This window comes from Canis lupus, chromosome 3 (genome assembly GCF_011100685.1).
Source record: "Canis lupus familiaris isolate Mischka breed German Shepherd chromosome 3, alternate assembly UU_Cfam_GSD_1.0, whole genome shotgun sequence".
Taxonomy (NCBI): Eukaryota; Metazoa; Chordata; class Mammalia; order Carnivora; family Canidae; genus Canis; species Canis lupus.
Window position 1 is genome coordinate 20,899,695 of NC_049224.1, and position 22,622 is coordinate 20,922,316.

At 34.1% G+C, this 22,622-nt stretch overlaps 1 long non-coding RNA gene across 1 annotated transcript; it reads left to right on the top strand.

Moving 5' to 3' along the window:
- Nucleotides 1-8,831: 8,831 nt before the first annotated feature.
- Nucleotides 8,832-17,394, top strand: LOC106558571. The gene is made up of 3 exons (XR_005356300.1): nucleotides 8,832-8,941; nucleotides 15,721-15,784; nucleotides 15,881-17,394. It is a non-coding gene; the product is annotated as an uncharacterized LOC106558571 (long non-coding RNA).
- The last annotated feature ends 5,228 nt before the right edge of the window (nucleotides 17,395-22,622 follow it).

Consider the following 22,622-nt stretch of genomic DNA (forward strand, 5'->3'; position numbering starts at 1 on the left):
ATTAAGATGCAGGATTTTTATAGGGTGACATAATAAAATTAGAATAAATAGAATAAAATTAGAATAAAATAAAGCTGGGACTTTAAAAGTATTACCTATTCTCTTTCTTCATCTGCTTTAATCTATTGTCCTCCCCCCATTATTATATTCTGTAAATAATTTTGTTGTAGTAGCTGTGGCAGTGGTTAGTTTCTTTATCAGAAAAATCACAATTAAACATTTTGCAAATTAGAAAAATTATCAGTTGCTTTTTATTTCATTAGTTTTTAGTTATAGCTTACATTGATATGGTGAATTTAACTAAAAATATTTTTAATGCTAATTTTTCTGCAAAAAAGAAGGACTTGGGCAGCTAAAAATGGAGTTTGTAGTGTATTTCCTCAGAGTTTAAGTGACAAAATAAAAGATACTAGATTCTATTATGATAAATGTTGGGGATATATTTTTCTTCTCCCCCTGCTTAATGCCTCTCTCTCTGCAAAACAAATCCTTCAGTATTTAAAAAAAGAAAAAAAAACAGGAACAATTTTATACAGTTTCACAAGATATTTATTTCAGACTGATCTTTTGAACTTTATAAAGTTCACTTTATAAAGTCACCTTTGAGTAGATTAAGGAGATACAAAGATTACAAAGACGGACAAGATATTTTTTCAATTCAATAGATCATCTGTAAATGTGTCCTGGCCAAAGATAAAAAAAAAAAAATGAAGTTTCCAAAGCTGGAACCATAACCACCTTTACTCCCATCTCCTTCTCCAAATTCTACATATCTTTTAGAGGTGTATTAGCTGAAACCCAACTTTCTCCCTGACTAAGAAGATCACAAAGTGATGACTTCCTTCTCTGATCTCTTGGCTCTATGAGTGCTGTTGTTTCAGCATTTCATCAGATGCCATTTTCCACCGGTGTGACTTGTCCCTGCAGGATTATAAACCCTGAGGCAGAGTTGGAAGAAAATAATTTCATATAATTCTTCTTCTGTATTTTCAATCCTTAAAGTGAATATTTTGCTTAGTTAAGTTGAACATCAAGTCTTGATTGTTCTGGGTTTTAGGCTGAGACATTTAGGCAGTGAACAGCTAATAAATATGCCTCGGGTCATGGCAGAAAAGAAATCAACTTTTTGTTGTGTTCACTGTTGTTCAAAAAATCATGCCAAATGTTTTACATATGCAACAATAATCTTTTCCTTGTTAAAATTTACTTTTAAATAACATTATATTTTTCAAAAGCAATAATATAATACATGAAGTAGAGGACATGATGTCCTTAAAAATTCTGTTTGATTGTTAGATCTCTACCAATAATATTGTTTCCTGAGCACTGTTCTTACCTCTTCGGGGAATTACTAAGGAAATGAAAGACCTAATTTTATAAGGATTATAGTTAAATCAGATGATAAATACATATAAACACAGGAGATGCAAAATTAAAAACTGTGGCTCAATATCAATTATGACTGTTAATATCATCATTCCAGTAGATTTACCAAATGTAATATATAAAATTTCTAGGTATTTTGGAAGGCTAAAAAAAATGATCATTGGAGGTAGATTCTAGAAGTACAAGTATGGCTGAATTGTTTAAGTCAGATTTCTCTGAGGAGGACAAATATTTGAGGACCTGACTTTTTCAGAGACAATTTTTTAAAACCTAGGTTTGTGATTTTAGACTTTCCCCACTCAGTGTTGAAGCTCCTTACTCTTCTAAATAAACTTTCCTAGGCACAAGAAAACTTGCCTGTAGAGTTTCATTCTATTAGAGAATCCCTTGATGAATCTACCTTATTTCCCCTTTGATTTTACCCTGCAAATAGGACAGAAATTCATTTGCAAAATGTAAGGGCCCTGAAAAGTTTGTTTGAATCCCACAAGTGGGGAAAAAGGAGAGCTTATGCAAATGACTAGAAATTGCCTTAACTCTCTTATCTAGTTTTTGTACCTACACAATTAACACTGGCTAGATTTCTCCCATGAAAGAGATTTTTTCATGGGATCATTACAGAGAAAAATAAACAAACAAACAAAAAATGCAAAAAATGTCTGTCAGCTAAGAGCAACCACTTACTTGTGAATTGATAATACTATAAGCAAATAAATAATAATAGCAAATTCTTGTGAGACACTATGTTTGAAGCATATATTATAAGCCCTTTACATAATCTAAATCATTTAATTCTCATGACAGTTTTGTAAAGTAGGTACAATATTGACCTTGTTTTACAGATGAGAAAACTGAAGCATAGCGGGGTACCCAGAGTTAGGCAGCTGGGATGTAGATCTCCCAAGACCAGATTATCTTGCTGTAAAGTCTTCAAAGTGTTAAACTTTTCATTTTTATGCCATATGACCTTTCAAGAAATATTTTTATTCTCAATTATCACAATAAAGTTGTATCAGTAAAAAATCTCTTGAAATTATGATATTCCAAAATTCTGTCATCATAACTCAAATTCCCTTTCATTTAATCTTTCAAAGCATGAAACTGAATCTTCTCTTGGGGAGAAGAAACCTTTTCTGAAATATTTCAAAATTGGAACCATTACTTTTAATGCCAGAAATGATTTAGAAGGCTTATGGTGATTCTTAAAATATCTGGATATATGTTCATTCATCCAAGCAGATATTTACTAAGTGATAGTACTGTTCTTGGCCCTCAGGATCCAGCAGAGAACCAAAGAAAGCTCAGGCCCTCATGGAACTGACATTCTAGTGAGAAGAGAGACTAGAGAATAAATAGGATACCGTAGAATACAAAACAATGCAATACCATATAATACAATAGATAGATGGTAAGAAGTGCTATAGAGAAAAATAAGACAAGGACATATAGAACAAGGAGAAAGAGGTTGTTCCTTTAACAGGCCAGGAAAGGTTTCCTCGGCACAGTGATATTTGAGCAGAAATTTGAATGAAGTGAAGGAGGGAGCCCAGAGGTTCAAAACTGACTTGCTAAGTTCAAGGATTGATAGGATGGCTGAATGGGGTAAGGGAAAAATTACTGTAGGAGATGCCATCCATGAGATAGCAGATGGTCAGATCATGGAGAGTTGCAGGAAAGTTTTACATACTCTTCTTTTACTCTGAGAGAGAAGGGAAGCCACCCAAGGGTTTTCAGCAGAGGAATGATAGGAACTGACTTATTTTATAAAAGGAGCACAGCAACTCAGGGAAATATGGACTAGCAGGTTGGATGAAATCCTGAACCCCAGTTCCAGAGGCTGTTGTATCATCACAAGCAGTAGGTGATGGTGGCTTGTACCAGGATGGCAGGAGATGGTGACTGGTATGGAGAGATTTCAAAGTTGTAAACTACAAGATTTTATACTATATTAGACATGGAATGTAGAAAAATCGAGGAGTAAAGCATGACTATATTCTATTACAAAATGAAATAGGAAGCTTTTTCCTTGCATGTAACTATAGGTAAAACCTATATATTTGAAATTCATGAAAATTATAAAATAGTATCTTCTTAGACTCTCTGAATTTGTTAAATACTCAATTTAAAAATAACTATTAATCATTACTTCTTTAGTGCCAGTATTTTTAGTGTTATCCAACTTTTCCTTGAAGACACAACTTGATAAGTTAGCAAAATTCTCTTACAAACAATAGTCCTTCTCCTCAAACCCCCTCCTTTTTTTTGTCTTCCAAATCTCAGATGTTCTCCCCTTTAGTCCTGCTTTTTAAGTCACTTTCCTAGTCTTTTTTGCAGGCTCCTCTTTCTTGACATTTCTTAACTCCCAGTTCTTTCTTTGTATTTTGCTATATGCCATCTTTTTATATCTATCTGTAATTCTACTTGGGCCAGCTGCACCACTAGAAAAGCTTTAATTATTGTTTAAGGCTTATGACAGGGAGTTTTCTAGTTCTGCACTATCCAGTATAGTAGCTAAATGCTGCTAGTGGTCATGTGCAAATAGTGGGTCCTATAGCTAAGAGTGGAAATATAGCTAAAGTGCTAATGGTGGTAGGATTATGGGTAATCCTACTGAATCTTATATATGCTCTGTGTAGCCCCATATGTAACATCTCTAGGTATACTGTATATGCAATTTAATGTATGTTGTTTTTTCCTATACATATGTACCCATGATAAAGTTTAATTTAGAAATTAGGTACAGTTAGAGATTAACAACAATAACTAATAATAAAGTAGAACAATTATAACAATAATTGTTATATGCTATAATAAAAGTGATATGAATATGGTCTCTCTCTCTCCCAAAATATCTTATTGTACAAGTAGTCACCCTTCTTGTGATGGTGTGAGATGTTAGAATGCCTTTGTGATGAGATGAAGCAAGATGAATGACATAGGCATTGGGACATGACATGAGGCTACTATTGACTTTCTGACGATGGGTCAGAAGGAGGGTCATCTACTTCTGGATTGCAGTTGACCATGGGTCACAAACTGTGGAAAGTGAAACTTTGGATAAAGGCAACATTTAAAACTGGTGAGAAAAATATGTACAGTTTGATAGATAGATAGATAGATAGATAGATAGATAGATAGACAGATAGATAGATAAATAAATAATTGTGGCAACCAGTTAACCACTTGGCAAGAATAAATTTAAAGCCCTAACCCACATCTTAAAATAAAATTAATTCTCCTAGTGGATTGAATACAAATACATAATAAAATTTAAAACTACTAGAAGAAAATAGAAGTGCATATGTATAGGTGAAGAAAGCCGTTTCAGTGAAGGCTCAAGGCAAAAATAGAAAGATAAATACTTTAAGATGTCTGTATGGGGAAAAGTCCCACAATCCAAGTGAAAAAGCAAATGGCAGACAAGAAAAATAAAACCATGTTTGACAAAAAGGGGTTAATGTCTAAGATGTGGAAATATTACAAATTGGTAATAAAAAGAACATATAACAGGCAAGGTTCCAAAAAATCAGAAATACAAATAATAATATGTGATGAAAAATATTTCATGTTACTAGTAATCATAACCATGAAGAAAAGACTAGATATCCTCTCTCTTCTCATAAATTAGTAGGCTGTCAAAGAGTTAAAGAAGGAAAATGCCCAGTATGGTGCACTGAAAAGAGATGGGCTCTCACAGATTTTTGCCAGGAGTAAAAGTTTGTAGAAACTTCCTACAGTATAATTGGAAGTAATGTATTTAATTCAGAAATTCCACTTCCAATAATTTTTTCAATAATAAGATTCATAAAGATAGAATGTAAAAATACATGTCAAAATATTATTTATAATATAGAAAAGCTGAAAATAATTTAAATGAACAGCTATAGGTTATTACCTCATACATCCTTAAAATGGAGTTCTGCTCAATCCTTACAAATGATGGTGTCAATCTATATGGATCAATATGTAGCATGTTGATGATACGTTGCTAAATGGTAAAGGTAGTTATCAAAAAAATATGTCCTACTGTGATCCTACTTTAAAGATACATATATTAAAAAAATAAATAAAGATACATATATTTTATCCATGCATTTTGAAAATAACATATAAAAATAATGCTTAAAATGTCACTAGTTATTCTATGCTAATAGTGGAATATACCTAATTGCAGTTATGGTGGTAGGATTATGGGTAATTTTTTTCTGCTTGCTTTTATTTTTTTTTTGCATCTATTTTTCTGCATAAACATGAGTAATTTAGATAATAATTTTTAAATGCAACAAATACAGATATCAAAATACCATAACTCATAGCATTGCTAGCAGTATTGACCAGATGCTATGTTTATATTATAAGAGCTCACTTGTGCCACATTTGGTCTCTAACCTTCTGATAGGGTGACACCTCATGTCCAGAATCTCCACAGCACATCTATATAGGTGCTTACATTGGAGCCCGCAGACTTCAGTTGAACTGGAGAGAGTGAGCGCCACCATGCTCATCCACAGGAAAACATGGTAGTATTGACATTGTCTCACACTGGGTGCCTGTCTTGAAAGAGACTGTTCTTAATCCCTTACAAAACAGTTTACTAAGATTTCCGTGTGCTCTTGTTACAGCCTAATACTTCATTCTAAAGCAATTATCAAAAACAATGAGTTTTGCTCATTTGTATAGAAGCTCTCATTTATTTTTCAAGGAATCTTCTAAGCTATGGGCTGCTTTCATCTTTTCACATATTAGGAAAATAACATTCAGAGGTTTTACATGACTTTTTTAAGGGGGCGGTGTGAGAATTCAAACTCCGCTATTTTTCTTTCAAATCTGAAGATTCATTTTATTTTATCATGTAGCCGTCTACACCTGTCTTTGAAAGCCATAGACTTTTTTTTTTTTTTTTTTTTAAGATTTTGTTTATTTAGGGCAGCCTGGGTGGCCCAGCGGTTTAGCTTTGCCTTCAGCCCAGGGCCTGATCCTGGAGACCCGGGATCGAGTCGCACGTCAGGCTCCCTGCATGGAGCCTGCTTCTCCCTCTGCCTGTGTCTCTGCCTCTCTCTCTGTGTCTCTCATGAATAAATAAATAAAACTTATTTATTTATTTATTTATTTATTTATTTATTTATTTATTTATGAGAATAGACAGAGAGAGAGAGAGAGAGAGAGAGAGAGGCAGAGACACAGGCAGAGGGAGAAGCAGGTTCCATGCAGGGAGCCCAATGTGGGACTGGATGCTGGGACTCCAAAATCACGCCCTGGGCCAAGGCAGGCGCTCAACTGCTGAGCCACCCAGGCGTCCCAAAAGCCATAGACTTTAAATAGCAAGAAAAGAAAATTCAAACACTTATGATTGTAAAATATGATTGATAAGAAATTATAAATAATTACTTCATAAACTAATTTCCAACTTTTGTCTTTATTTTACCGTTAGAAACAGCATAAAAGAGGAGAGAAAGGGAAACTATTCTTTAAATTCCCTGAACAGACTGTTTTCTGGAAGCTACTTCTTGCCCAAGATGTTTTTTTCTTTTAATTACTCAGCAAATAAAACTGGATTAAACACACTGTGCAATCTACTGATTTATATGTGTTACAGATGGTGTACTAGAAAGAAAACACTAAATTTGAGGAAAATATATATGACATAATCTGCAAAGTATGCAACTCATCTAATTCATCTAGTATTCTTCAGAATAATGAAAATTATCATTATATTTTTTAAAAGATAATGTGACTTATATCTTGAAAGCTAAAAGTAAGGTGAAAATGGTCTAAAATATTTGTAAATCAAAGGTTTATAGCTGACTCTTTATAAAAGCATAATTTGGCATAATATTTTTCTGATGCTGAATGAGCCTCCTAGTGCATTAACATCTAACCAGCAACGATGTCATGCTGTATGAACTTCATTGTCAAAGTGTCCAATCAATTTGTTTGTATTATGAATCATCCCCTATTCCTACTGGTTTTCTGCACATTAACATTCGACTAATGGACTCAAAGTCCATGTTATGTATGTTAATCTAAAATTCCTGAATATACAACCTCTGCAGAAATAACTGAAAAGGAGAGTGTATCGGTCATATTACTTTCATGTTTGAAACCCAACAGTTGCACTCTCTGGGTCAATGCCAAATGGAGATTTTTCTAATAGGTAATACAACTTTTCATTACAAGTTGGGTCTGGCATGTGCTCTTGCAAATAGTCACATTTATTTTGTCTTGGTTGATTCTTTAATTAGTTATCAATGCAAGGTCAATAGTAACTCCTTTAAGTCCTCCAGCTATGGGAACTGGTCAACAGCCTGCTGAAATGCTGGTCACTTTTACATTATTTCATTTGTCTTCTTGTGTTTGCAAAAGTTCATTGGCATATAGACCCATGGGTCTGCATACTGTTTTTAAATGAGTTACAAACAGTCATTCTCATTAAAAGAATATGTATTAGAAAATTTGAAAAAGAAACAAAAAAGATCATGCAGTTCCACAGTAACCCAACCATTATTTGTGTTTATAATCTTCTAGTCTTTTTTATTAATGAATCTTTGAAAAGTATATTCTTTAAAAATTTTGCCTTATCTTTTTCTCCCTTTGACTTGTAGATATACATAATTGCAGGAATCATAATTCTTGGTTTGTGACAACATTCTAATTAGTAGTTCAAGCATGTACTTATTTGTAATAGTATAAAATCCCTCAGAAATTCACCATCATCCCCCAAAAAGCTATGAGCTTGACAAAACCTACATCACACACTGTCTCCCATCCCTCACTTGCCTTCCCCCACAGACATGGCATTCAGAATTCTATTGTTATTGTTCCCTTACTTCAAATATATGAAATATATATATTATATACATTGTATACATATTCTATACATTACAAATATATACATTTATTGTGTCTATACATATGTAAATTATAAATTATACTTTATGTGATCCTAAAAAATACATATTTTATTCCTGACTTTATAAAAAGTTTATACTGCATGTAATCTTTTGGAATCTACTTTTTTCATTTAATAATCTTATTATTAAGGCATAATGCTATCATTCTACATCACTTGTTATGACTGTATATTAAACACTGTGAATATATTACACTTTTTTCAGCTATTTTCACTTGGATGGTCATTTGAGTTGCCATTGTTAGTCTTCATAACTGTCAGTTTTAGTAGTTGCATGGTCTTCTATTTTTTATTTAGTTGCATCTAATACCTTGCTCTATTGATTAAGGCTGAAGTGAGCACCTTTGTACGAATAGAATTTCTACACTAAATATTATACCTTAGATAACTAGAAATTGAATTATTAAGTTGAAAGATATGAACATAATAGATACTTCTAATTTGCATTCTGAAGAATAACTCCATCAGCAATTGTACAATTACTAGGTTGCCATAAGCATGGATTTATCTATTTTTGGTTGTTAATTTAAGAAATAGTTACGTTTTGTTTTTAGGCTTCATGACTTCAATCAATTAATATTGACATAGTAAGATCTGGAAACTTCTGATCTGATAATTTTTCATTCGTTGAGGAAAGGTTTTAAGGTAAGACCTTACAAAGGTAAGACATTACGAGTGAAATAATGGCTCACAGCCTGGGTTTAAAGTCTAGTTTCAAATTCTGAATGGAATATATTGCCAGTGAGCATTATCTATTCTTACTAAAGTGATCTTCAACTTGGAAATGATGAAGCTGAAGCTCAAAGAAAAGGCCAGACTTTCCCACAACTTATGTAGCTCATTTTCTGTCACACTATATTGCTTTCCATCTGATCAAATATAAAGTAGACCATCAAAACTTTCATTTCATTTTCATTTTGAATGATCTCCTTTCTACATTCCTGTAGGATTTACAATCCTGTCGTTGCAATGTACTCCTTGAATATGCTCCTATTATTGTTGTTGCTCTTTTTCGTGAAGAGTACTCTTTCCTTGCTGATTCTTCTCCCATGAATTCATCCCTCATAATAGGTTTCATCATGCTATGCCTAGCATAGTTTGTTAATACAGACTTGCTGAGCCGACCTGTCAGACATTATAGTTTTCCTACATTGGAGACACTTCCCTGGCATTCCTCAAAATCAAAGAATTATTAATTACCTAGTTTTGATATCTCATTTTCAACACACTCTTTTTAATATTTTCTATGTTCAGCAATATTAATATTAATTAACTATAGTTTGTATGACATTGTGGCATAATGTGTGTTGCAGTGCTTGTATAATTTATATAAATTTGTGCCACTGTTTTTATGCCCTAGGAGTGATCACATGACTTGGCCAATGGAAACAGTAATAGGAACTTTTTTTTTCAGGCTCACACAGGGTGAGAACACTTGCTGGCACTCATATAACACACTGCCACTCTCTTCTCAATAACCACAACCACAGACAATTGTCGTTCAGCCTGATTCATCCTTAACAAAGCAAACACATATTTAACACTTGGTCTTGATGACTAAAGTCAGCGATTTTACTCATCATAACTGCAAGTTCCCACCCTTTTTCTCCATGCCTGCAATCTGCATCTGAATTGCCTGATGATTACTCTTCTCGGTTCATTTTGCCCACTCTTATAAACAGTCACAAATCTTTGTGGCCCTGTGCAAAAATAGACCCCTGGATGGGTCATTCATTGTGTGTCCAAACATTGGACAAGTTTGTAAAGCAAATTCATATTTTCACTTCTGACATATTTCTCCTAACCTCAACCTGGAACAAATAGCTTTCCCTAGGTTTTATGTAAAAGGAGTATGCCCATATAGAACATGTTCTCTTTTTCTTCCTCCTTCTGATAGAGCAATTTCTTTAACTATAGAAAGATGAATTTCGCACATTTATCACATAAAAGATTCTCAGCCCTCTTCCTCAGTAACCTAACTATAGCACACAGCATTTAGTTACTAAAACCCTTTGCTGTATTAAATACATCCTTTCTTTGCAGCCATGACAGTCTATGCATTTCTCAGAACATAGGTCAGTTTTATGTGCACAAAAAGTGGACGATGAGCCCTTTACATACTCTTCTCAATGGTAAGCATACTCTGCACTATAATACATAATGCATTTTCTCAAGGACTTTTTTATATTTTGCAAACAAGAACTGAAGGTATTTGGTAGATGTGGAATCCAATTCACAGAAAGCTGAAATAACCAACCTGAGCTCAAGCAGACAGTCCCTGGACAAGTTTGTTCAGAACCTTGACCTTTTAACTCTGTCTTTTGCTTTAACATTATGTAGGATCGATTTTTTTTTCCACTCAGCTAGAAGAAAAAAGAAAAAGCTTTAACAGACATTTGAGAATGAATTGTTACCTCTTACTCATCTTGATACATAAACCCTTGACTGTCAATGCTAAGCAAGAAAATATCAAGGGAAGAAATTCAGTTATATTGAAATACCATCTACAAACACCACAGGAAATGCAGACCACTTTAAACTGCTAAATTCCGGTAGCCGTGAACTTTTGAATGGATTATGCGAGACAAAAGTTAATTTTGATATTGGTTGGATCTTAAAACATATTTTCCCATAGAAACTATGTGTATCTGCTGATTCTATTCTTGGAAAAGAATAGGGAAAAAAGCCTATTTAATGCAAAATAGACTTAAACGATGGTAATAGTACTATTTCAACTACACCTCACATGTTTCAATGGGAGAAAAACATTTCAAGCTCCAGACTTTCACACCAGAACCACTTCAAAAGCAGATGTGACTGATTCTGGTGGTAGCAGGAGATGCATAAGGAATAGGCCAAGTGACAGAAAAGCTAAAGATAGAAGCAGGTTTTAAAACCAGGATCTTAATTCTGCATTTCTATAGGAAAAACACACTTTTCTATCTGCATAAAGGATGTCAGATAGTCTTAAGGTTCTCTGTATTGAAAGAGAATGAGTGGTTACTCTCTAGCAAGTGGGAATCTGCATGCAGACCATCCCTCATTCAACATGTAGACCTGCATTGTGTGCAAGAGAGCAGGTCTCTCTGCTGGTGGCATAAGACCCAAGATAACACAGGAAGGAAGTATCATTGAGGAGGGAGAAAACATGGCAGGTTAAGTCTGGGTAAGGAATTGCTTAATTTTTAGAAAATGCACCACTAGTGGTCATAGTGAAGAAGAAGAATATATTGAATTATGAGTCATACTCAAGCCCCGCCTTTAGTATTTAGTTGGGAAAATCTGCTTTGATCCTGGTTTCCACTTCTCTGAACAGAGAATATTAAGTTCAATGATTTCTCAAGGCCTTCTCAGCTTTAAAATGCTATCTTGTGATACCAGCATGCACACACAATACAGTTGTCGGAGGGGCCAAGTGGGAACCTGGCAGAGACCTACGTATGGAAAATGAAGACCTGAGATGAAAGTGACTGGGTAGCAGCCAGAGCCCAGGGAAATGAAACAGAACCCAAGGTGGAAAGTGGGACTTGGAACCAAGGTAGAGCCCATGCTCAAAGACCAGACTTTTTAAACTGCTTCCAGGGTAGCTTGACAGTGAGTTGGCACCAGGTATCAGAGTACTGAGCAAGATCACATTAATACCTTGTGTCTGGTCAGGATTTAACCTGGAGACTATGGCAGAAAGAAGGCATCTTCAGTCATCACATCATGTTGCGTGGTAGGGATTTCCAAACTATTCACACTCTTTTATTTTAACTTGGATTAGTATGCTTTTTATTTTGACTTTCTCCTTCCCTGCCACCCCACTGAAATTTACTACCACAGTAAGCCATTATTTCTGATGAAAATAAGCCACAGCCCTGGGATGGTGATGGGGAGAGGATAGGGTTGAGAGTTTTGATCATGTTGGGAGAAGAAGGGAGGGTATACAGTGACTGAAACCAGGTGGAACCTAAAAAACATATTGACCATCTGATTGCTTTAAGCCAATATAGTATTATATTATACGGTCTCTCTTGCTTGGAGTTAGTTAGTTCTAATTTATTTAGCTGTTAAATGAAGATGTATACTATATCCAAAGTATTAGAAGTAACTATTATAATGTTACTCCTAAAAACTTCCTGTTCTTATCCATGGCCTTGAAACATGATAATGCATTAGTACATTATGTTATGAAGTGTTCTGATATTTCCCCTCAGTTCATGTTGATTTTGCAGACATGACTTTAGAAAACATTTTGTACACAGCTAAGATAAGCAAAAAAACATGAATAGACATTTTGCCAAAGAAGACATAGAAATGGTCAATAGACACATGAAAAAATGCTGAACATCATTTGGCATCAGGAAAATTCAAATCAAAACCATAATGAGATACTATCTCACACCAGTCAGAATGATAAAAATTGACAAGTCTGAAAGCGCTTGATTGATGAGGATACAGAGATTGAGGAATATTAAATATTGATGAGGATACAGAGAAAGTGGAACCCTCTTATACTGTTGGTGGGAATGAAAACTGGTGCAGCCACTCTGGAAAACACTATGGAGGCTCCTCAAAAAGTTGAAAATAGAACTACCCTATGATCCAGCAATTGCACTACTGAGCACCCCAAAGATACAGATGAAGTGATCCTAAACGGCACCAGCACTCCAATGTTCACAGCAGCAATGTCCACAATAGCCAAACTGTGGAGATGTCCATCCATAAATGAATGGATAAATGGATACATATATATGTAATGGAATATTACTCAGCCATTAGAAAGAATGAATGCCTGCCATTTATATTGATGTGGGTGGAATCAGAGGGTATTCTGCTGAGTGAAATAAGTCAATCAGAGAAAGACAATTATCATATGGTTTCACTCATCTGTGGAATATAAGAAACAGCACAGAGGATCATAGGGAAAGGGAGAGAAAACTAAATGAGAAGTCATCTGAGAGGGAGACAAACCATAAGAGATTCTTAACTATAGAAAACAAACAGGGCTGCTGGAGGAGAGGTAGGTGGGGGGATAAGGTAGTTGGATGATAGGCATTTAGTAGGGCATGTGATGAGATGAGCACTGGGTGTTATACACAACTGATAAATTACTGAACTGTACATCTGAATTTAAATAATAAAAAGATAAGCAAGACAATTATTTATGAAAATTTACTGCATTGTTTTACCTGTAATATTCTTCAGTAGATAGATGATTGTCTACCAATTAAAATCAAGATTTTAAAGATTTAAAGAAAGAAAAAGACATAATTCATTGCTAAACAATTGGTAAGAGCAATCATATTACAAAGAAGCAGAAGAGATCAATCAATGTGGAAAATCATTTAAACTTAGAAACACATTTTTCTTTTAGAATCCCTGTAATTGATAAGAAGTTTTCTGGTTTCAATTAAGTGGTTGAGAAGCCTCTATGGCATATTCACAGACATGATACTTATGCTCCAGGTGGTTTAGCCTCATATTTAAAAGAAAAAACATAAACTTTATTAACAAGTAACGTGGATCAAAGTTTCACTATCACCTGAAACACAAACATAGACTTTCATGAGATAATCAGCTCTACCATAAATAAGTAGGAAAGATATTTTATAGCAACAAAAGCAATTTTTCTCCTAAATTAGTTGTTAGAAATTTCAACTCCTATGGAATCTCACAGAAGCTATAATATTAAAGAGAGATTTATGTCAACTATACATCATAAGAAAAAAAGAGATTTGGAGTACAAGATAGAAATATGAAGCTAAATTATAAAACAGGGCTCAATTATAAAATGGGATATTTAAGCATGACAAACGTAAGAGCAGGGATTCTTAAATAAAAAGTTGTAATAAGTTAGATGTGAAATTTCAGTGCAGTATGAGAATCAAATTATCATAAATCTGGATATTGGGTCTATAAGAAGGAAAAAATTCAACTAATATTCATTAAGAACCTAAAAAAGCCTGGTGCTACTAGGTCCTTACATAATAGATCAATATTAATATTGACAATATGGCAAAGAAACTGAGGCTCTAAGAAATCAAATAAATTTGTTTAAAATCATATACATAGTCCTTTTGTTTCCATGAAATAGTGCTCTAGATCTGTGGTATGCACAGGACAATCCCATGTTGCTCATATGTTCTTTTAAGCATCTTACTATTTTAAATATTTGAAGATATTTATCATTTGCAAAGATGGAAGTTTTATTTGATAAGAACTATTAAAATAAGATTTGTAGTCAAAACAGGTGCCGTGTTTTGCCATTTGACCTTGGGCAAATTGCATTATAGGTGTGGAGGACATTGTGCCTCATTTTCCTCATCTATAAAGATTTATTTATTTATTTATGGGGAGGGAGAGCACGTGAGCAGGAGAGGCAGAGGGAGAGGGTGGGTGAATTTCAGGCAGACTCTGCTCAGTGTGGAGCCTCACGTGGGGCTCCATCTTAGGACCCTGAGATCACCACCTAGGCCAAAACCACTATTCAAAAGCTTACCTGCACCACCTATAAAATGGGCACAAGAGTAGAACCTACCCATAAGGTTGCTATGAGAGTGCAATGATATGTCAGATGCCTTGAAAGAGATTGAAAAATAAGAAACAATTGATAAATTATTATTTACCCTTATTATCTTTCAGATATTTCATTGGTTTAAATAATCATTTTTAGATTATAGAAGAAAGGAAATGGGCTTAAATAAAACACACTACTTACTCTCATAAACATTAACCTTTCAAGATTAAGTTAGGTCAATTACTTAAAGTGCCCAAGTGGTATTGTTGAGAGTGATCGCTGATGTGAAGCCAATCATTCTATGTCAGGTTCTCACTAACCCAGATAAATCAAATCTTTGGAAGATTTCAAGTAAAACTAGATGGCGATTATGAAGTACTAAGTGAACACCCTGCATATGTTGAAGACCAAAAGGATGATCCAGTAATTACGTCATGTTTACCTTAAATTGTTAAACAGGTTTTGAACGCTTAAAAATTATTTCTACTTGGACTTCCTTAGCACCTAAACTGGATAAAAATAGTGATGTTACTCTCTCAGGGAAACAGTTTCTTTTTGCTTTTTTTGTGAAAGCATTTTGAAAAGTTGGAAGTAATGTATTATCACAAGAAAGTGTCAAACCAGAAACAGTGAACTTTTCTATGTGGTAAATTCTGAACAGTATAAACCTGTAAAAAAAAATGACAGTAAATATGTAATGTAAATAGATTTCTGGAGACTAATTAGAAAGTAGAAAGTTTCACATAAGATTATGAGTGTGTTCCTAGAATATCCTTACAAGCCAGGGTCTCTTAGGATACCTGAGAAAAATGAGACAGCAGTTTCCTGATCTGCTTGCTCAGAGGGCAGATGTATCAAGGGAGGAGAGCCCATTGGGTCTCATTCTTTGTTTTTTCTCTTGATTTCAACTGCTTGTTTCCAGTCCTGTATATAAAGGGGAAGGGAAGATAAAAGACTTGAAGCATCTTGGTCAGAAAATCCATGAGGTACTTGTATATGTTTGTTCTCTTTAAATGCAGCAAAAATTGTGATTTATTCTAATTTCCAAACAACTAAACTCATGTTTTTTGAACCTCATTCAGGAAAGAACTTTCAGTCTCACATTGTGACGATAATTTAATAGAAGCAATGGCTCAGAAGATGGAGGAATTTTTTTAAAAAGAAAACAAATTCTTTTCTGCTGTCACAGAATGAGGTAGATGAGACACGTGAATGGGAGACAACTGTTCAGACTTGATGGCGTACACCTTCAGACAATCTGTGTTATTAAAAATAACATTTGAAAATACTGAAGCTGTAGTTCTTAGATATGGCCAATGTGTATTTTACCTAATGATTTAAACATTTCTGAAAAACACTCTTAGCAATTCAGAAGAACCTAAATGATGAAACTGAGAATGAGAAGCTAGATATTCTTTAGCAATCACTTCCATGAAGAAGATAATCAACATGAAAAAAAATAACAAAAGCAACAAACTCTGTCTCTGTCTTCACAGTTCTGCATTGGAAGCAAACAGCTTTGCTCCTCTTAGAGGTGTTGTCAGAGGTGTTGCCCCGCCCTTGCTCCAGAGGGCTGCTCACTTGCTTTTCACATGAGGTGGCTCCATAATCCAAGAAATTTATAGAGGAAACATGAAGAATTTGTCAGTAATTTTAACACGATCCTTTCCAAGTGTATTCGTTGATTATTAAAGATCAGCCATCTCCCTTGTTTCATGGAAGAAATTTTTAAAGGCTCATTACAGCCCAGATAAGGGAACAGAGACTGTCTTGTCATTAGGCTTTTATTGCATTCATAAGATGTGTTGCATCCCTAACAACAACTGAGTGAATTCCATTTCACCTTTTCTCCACCCACAGTGCTGCCTGCATCAATTATCAGGGTTGAAAAATGATGTCTGGGTGTCATTGTCAAAGTAAAAAAGGGCTTGACCTTGTCAATCCGGTCACAATTAAAGGGTGCAGTATGACCTTGGAGTAGAGTTTTAAAAAGTTGGTCAGATGGAAGACAAATAAAAATATTGCTGGTTAAATTGCAAAACTGTAATAGTGGCAATTTTACGGGATGTACAACTAAAAACAGTCTATTGAAACAATAGTCTGGAGCCATACAATTTCATTTGGAAAATCATTCTGAATAATTCAATTAAACAACCAAGAGGAACATGGCATCACTATATGTTTTATTTGTAGTTTAGAGTATGTCTTGTCTCTGAGTTTAACATTATTTCATTTTGGTGTAGAAGTTCTCAGTTATGTACTTCTTCCCATAATTTCTCATAGGATGAATTAGGAGTTGTCCCATTGCATCTGGAGATTCCTTCCAGTGCCTCAAGGCTCTTTCTCCCCCATCCAGCATTAAATTCCTCTGAATTTTCATTCCCTCCATTGTGCAGCATAATGTGTGAATGTCCTCTTAAATAAATTGTGTTCCTGGAGTTCTTCCTTATTCTTTGATTGAAGGTAGACACTAAATATTTAGTCATTAGCGTCTCATAAGTGTACATGTCCATTTTTTTATGTAAGAAGTCACCAATTAAAACTTCCTACTTTTGAGAAAAGAAAGTATTCATTTAATTAAGATTTAATAAGTGTCCATTATATGCCAGGAATGATGTATACAATAGGCACTGGAGATAGACCTGTGAAACAAATTGACATCTCTGCAGTCGTACAACTTTTATTGTAAAGAAGATGAATAATAAAGAAAATAAAGTAAAATAAGAAGTATGTAAGATAGTTGATAAATGTTATGGAGAAAAATTAAACAGGAAGGGGAGAGAATGGGCACTAGACAAAGTGGGAGTTGGTTCTAAGGAGAGTTAGGGTAGGTCTTGCCACAAAGGTCACATTTGGATAAATTTCCAAATGAAGTGAATCAGGGAGCCATCAGGTTATCTTGGGAAGAACCTTCCAAGCACAAGAAAAAGCAGGTGCACATGGAAGCCTGTCGTTTGGTGGAAGAATCACTATGACTAGAACTGAGGGCTTGGAGGAGGAATCAAAGTCTTAGAAGGAAAGGCGTGAGTGTTGGGGTCAAGAAGTTGGGGGAGGCAGATTTGTTACTACTTTGTTGGCCATTCTGAGGAGGTCAGTCTTTCTTTTCAACTGAGCTGGAAGCCACTAGAATAGAATCTGAGGGAATTTTAGTCTTCTCTTTAACAACTATAATGCTCTGAGGTTTTTTTTTTATTTTATTGCAGATATTAAGGAACTATAATTCAATTATTTTTATAAATAGATTAAAACCTCCTAGCTGCTCACTTTATGTAGTATGATGTATAAATTTTAAAATAGATCCTTTTATATTAAATCTGTCAGGCTACAAATAATTATTTTTGTTTTTGGAAGCTGGAAGTTGAATTAGCCAATTTCACTGAGCCCACAGCATTTCCCAAGCAATTCCAAAACTTAACATGAAGCAGGGCCAGAGTTCTATCTAGCTGAGATGCTATACACATTAAAGGGAATCAATTAGTAATCTGGCTCAATGAAAAATTTCTAAGCTATAGCGGGAACCACAGAAGTTCCAGTAAAGATATGAAGAGAAAATATTTTTGAAAACACAATTTAATATGAAAGTTTTCTTTTTACCAGTAAATGTTTTGGAGCCTTCATAACACTTATGAACAATTATTTACTGCTTACTAAGTATAGATACTAAATAAACTCTATGTTTATTATCTTTATCACATAGTTATTATTTCCTGTTATTATTTTTTATGTATTATTATCATCATTTCTATTAGTAGTAGCAGTATCTGTTATTACTAGTAGACATGAAAAATCAAGCTTAAAGTCAGTGGTCAAGTAATTTTTTACAGTGCAGAAGAGCCGTATTGGTTTCCACACCCAGTTTTGCTGACCCTAGAGCCTATACATTATGGAAAACTGCCTCTGCTTTATAAAGTTAACATTGCCAAACTTAGAAATCAACTTGCAAATCTATTATGCATGGAAGCGTTTAATGCTATGATTACAACATACTGCTTGTGTGTGGGTGACACATAGTAGGAGTCCATAAAATGCTAGTTCCCTCACCATTTCCCCTCATAATTGGTAAAAACAGTTCTTATTTTAAAAAGAGCAATAGGAGACTGCACGTGGAGTCTGTTTAAAGAATGTACTTCCTTTTTTATAAACACTTTTGCAGTATTGGGCATCATTTCATAGGGAAATGCACTCCTCCTGTTGATGCTTATGGTAATTCGCTACAACAACAGTGTAGACTGTACACACATAATGGTGATTTTAGAGTGGAAACATATCAATCACAATTTGTACATATAATTTTGGAAGACATAGTGTGCTATACAGTGTCTCCAAGGAATGTGTTTGTTCTGCAAGGAAATTAAATGCTGCTCTACAATAAATGTTACTGAATGTATCACCACTGGGCTCTACCTTACACTCAAACTCCTTGCAAAACTAGACTTTGACAAGTAGAAATTTGACAACCCTGAACCATCTGGAATCTTGACCCCTATTCAAAAAGATTCTTCTTTTGTACAACTAAAACCAGGCTCTCTCTCTCTCTCTTTTTTTTTTTTTTTTTTTTGGTATAACTTATTCTCAGCTTCCATCCCCATATTTTAACTTTGGGTCATGTCAAGTCATTATTAATTTTTCCCCTCAATTACCTCATTCAAACACTGGAAGGTACATAAATTGTAACCGGTGTCTAATACCATCCTCAGGGTCCATGTCATGGGACTAACTTATAATGAGATCTTTTTGGCTTCTCCAGCAAAACTGAACCTTCTTGGATAATATCCAAGACATATCTGTCTTATAACAAATTCTGCTCTAGAGAATGTGGTAATACAAATGTAGACAACAGTAAATACATCTCCATGTCCAGTACAACAGTAACTTTAATTAAATATTAATTTGTTGCCTATAATACTTTACAGTTTTTAAAGAGATTTCAAATATATTATCTCATTCTACATGGCAGTCCTGAGTAACAGGTAGAATAGAAATTATACTCACATTTTACCCATGAGGAAACTAAGATTCTAAGACAATAGGCAACCTGTCTAAAGTTAGACACCTGGAAAGAATTAAAGATGGCTTCAAGTTGAGGATTTCTGACTCTTATTCCACAGCTCTTTTCACCACACCATTAAGTCTAAGTGAAAAAGTTGAAGTGAGGTCACTCATAAATTTGTCGGTGAAGTATAAGTACAATATTTTCTGTGGGGCCAAATATACAAAGAAATCTTGGAGTCATTCTTTGTTTGGCAATACAGATTTTTCCTGCAACTGTCAAAGTTTCATTCTGCTGAGAATACATTCTGCAATTTTTTCTGGGAGATTTTTTTCAGAGTATTAAAAACTTAAAAATTGTGAGTAATAAAGGTGTGAAATCATATAAAATTAACAATACTTTTTAAAATATAAACTGACACAGGATTAGCATGGAACAGTTAAAAACAGACCCATATATATTCCAAAGGAAACAGCGGTGGAAAACTTGAATTATTGGAAAATTGGTATTGTAAAAATTATCCATCTTCCTTACCCATCTCATAACAGAGAATTAAATATATTCCAAATGGATCAAAGAGTCAAATTAAAATATATAGGTAAGAATTTAACAAACTTTTGCTGAGTAGAGTTGCACATGTTGTAGGCTGCACATTCCAGCAGTTATATTCACATGGACTGTCACACCCTTTTGGGTGAGAAATGTTAGCACATTGTGACTGGATTTTGGTTGAGAATAATTTTTAAATGAGAAACATATAAAAATCACATAAACACATTTGAATACTATACATCAAACATTGTAAAATTAAAAGACAGACAAGAACTGGTAAGAACATTTGCCCCCAGTGCAATAATCTCATAGGATTGATGTAAGAAATACATACATATGTGTAATGACATCAAAATTAACTTTACAATACCCAAACCCGCAAGCACTATTCATTATTTGAATAAGTTAGGGTAATGCTAAAAGGTATAACAGAAAGACTTAACAATGTAAAATGGCTCAAAAATAATATAAGCAAATGTTCTTAAATTTTTTTGTACCTGGGCCATGTGAGTAGCCTGGTGAAGCTTAGGACCTCTTTTTCGAATAATGTCTTTAAATATATAACATAAAATGTAAAAGGTTTCAAAAGAAACCAATTAGATTTTAAAAAAAGAAACCAATTAGATTGAAGTGCAATAATAAAATATTACAATAACATGATATAATAATAAAGGTGCTTCTTAATTAAAATGTTAATAACAAAATATAGCAGCTAGAAAAGCTGTGTGGATTGGAAGAAGAGGAAAATATAGGCTTTCATGAGTAGGTAGTAGTCTTTGCCAAATCATCTATCAAATTAGCAATTTCATTTTTAATGACTACACAGTGAGGTAAAGCATAGGGTGAAGAAATGAGAACTGTTTTGGAAGTAAGTTATGTAAATAAACATTTTGGAGAGCAAACTGCCAAGATGAATCAAACGTTTTTAAATTGTTCAAACTCCTGAATCCACGAATTTAATTTCTATGAATTTTTCTCAAAAATACAAACTAAAGGAAAATTTATGCACACATGATTTATAGCAGCATTTAATTTAAATAATATATTTTATTATCAATTATAAAAGATATGTTTACAATAACCAAAATAAATTGACATTGTCAATGAAATTGAAGTACCTCATCATAGCATAGACTATTATGTATATGAGTACTAATAAGTAATAGCTGAAATTTCTTGAATACTTATAGATTTTAGGCATTTTGCCAATCATTTTATGTGCTTTAAGTCTTCTCAGTTATCCAGTGAGATACTTTCTTGATCTCATCTCAGGTGTGAAAAAACTGAACCTCGGCAAGGCTGTGTTTTGTTGAGGATTATACAGCTATGGTTTAGTCTCTATTGGTTGCTCACCTAAAATCCATTCTCTCTTCTTACTAACAAGTCTCTGGTTTTGTTTGAGTTGCAATGAGCTCAGCTGAAAATACTCAACTACCAGCCTTAACACAATTGAAGCTGGCCACATGACTGATTATGGCCATGTAATTCAAGCAGAGACTGCTATTTGAGGAAGATTCAATACAATGAGCCTCTTCAGCCTTTTGACCTTCATCTTTCCCCATTTTTTCTTCCAAAGGGCAGGTGAAGCCCATATGTATAGTAGCCATCTTGTAACCATGGCTGCAAACAACAAGGACGAGAGGCTAGGAGAAGCCTGGACCTTGAGGAAATTCTTGAGGACTGCACCAGCCCATGTTTGGGTATGTCCCTTAACCGTCTGATTAAGTCACAGAAGTTACATTATTAGTAAGTGCAGCCAAACACAATTCTATTTGAAGCAGCTGATCAGTGGAAAAATCAAGACTTAAGCTTAGATCTGTTTGACCCAAAGACCTTGATTTTGCGTTTATTGTCTAATATTAACCTTTAAAGGTAAAAATATTAAAATTATATATGTATATATGGTATGAACTATATTAATATGCCTAGAAAGAGTACTGGAAGAGACCAAAATTTTAATAATGGCTATCTCTGCGTGGCAGGATTTTGAGGGTTGATTTTAAAAATAACTTTATAAGGAGATTTTATTATTATAAATGTAATTCGTGCTTATTGTGAATAATTTGCAACTTAAAGGATGGAACAGGGGAAGATGGAAAATGTACTACTTTACAATTTTCCCTACATTTGTGTTTTTAAATTGTATATAGTATTTTGTATTTTGCTGTTTTACTTACTATGATAAGCCTTTTTCATTGTTATCAAATATTTTAGAAATACCATGTGAATGGCTGCCTATTCTAGCATGTGGATGAGTACAAAGTGTTTAAACATTCTTCAAT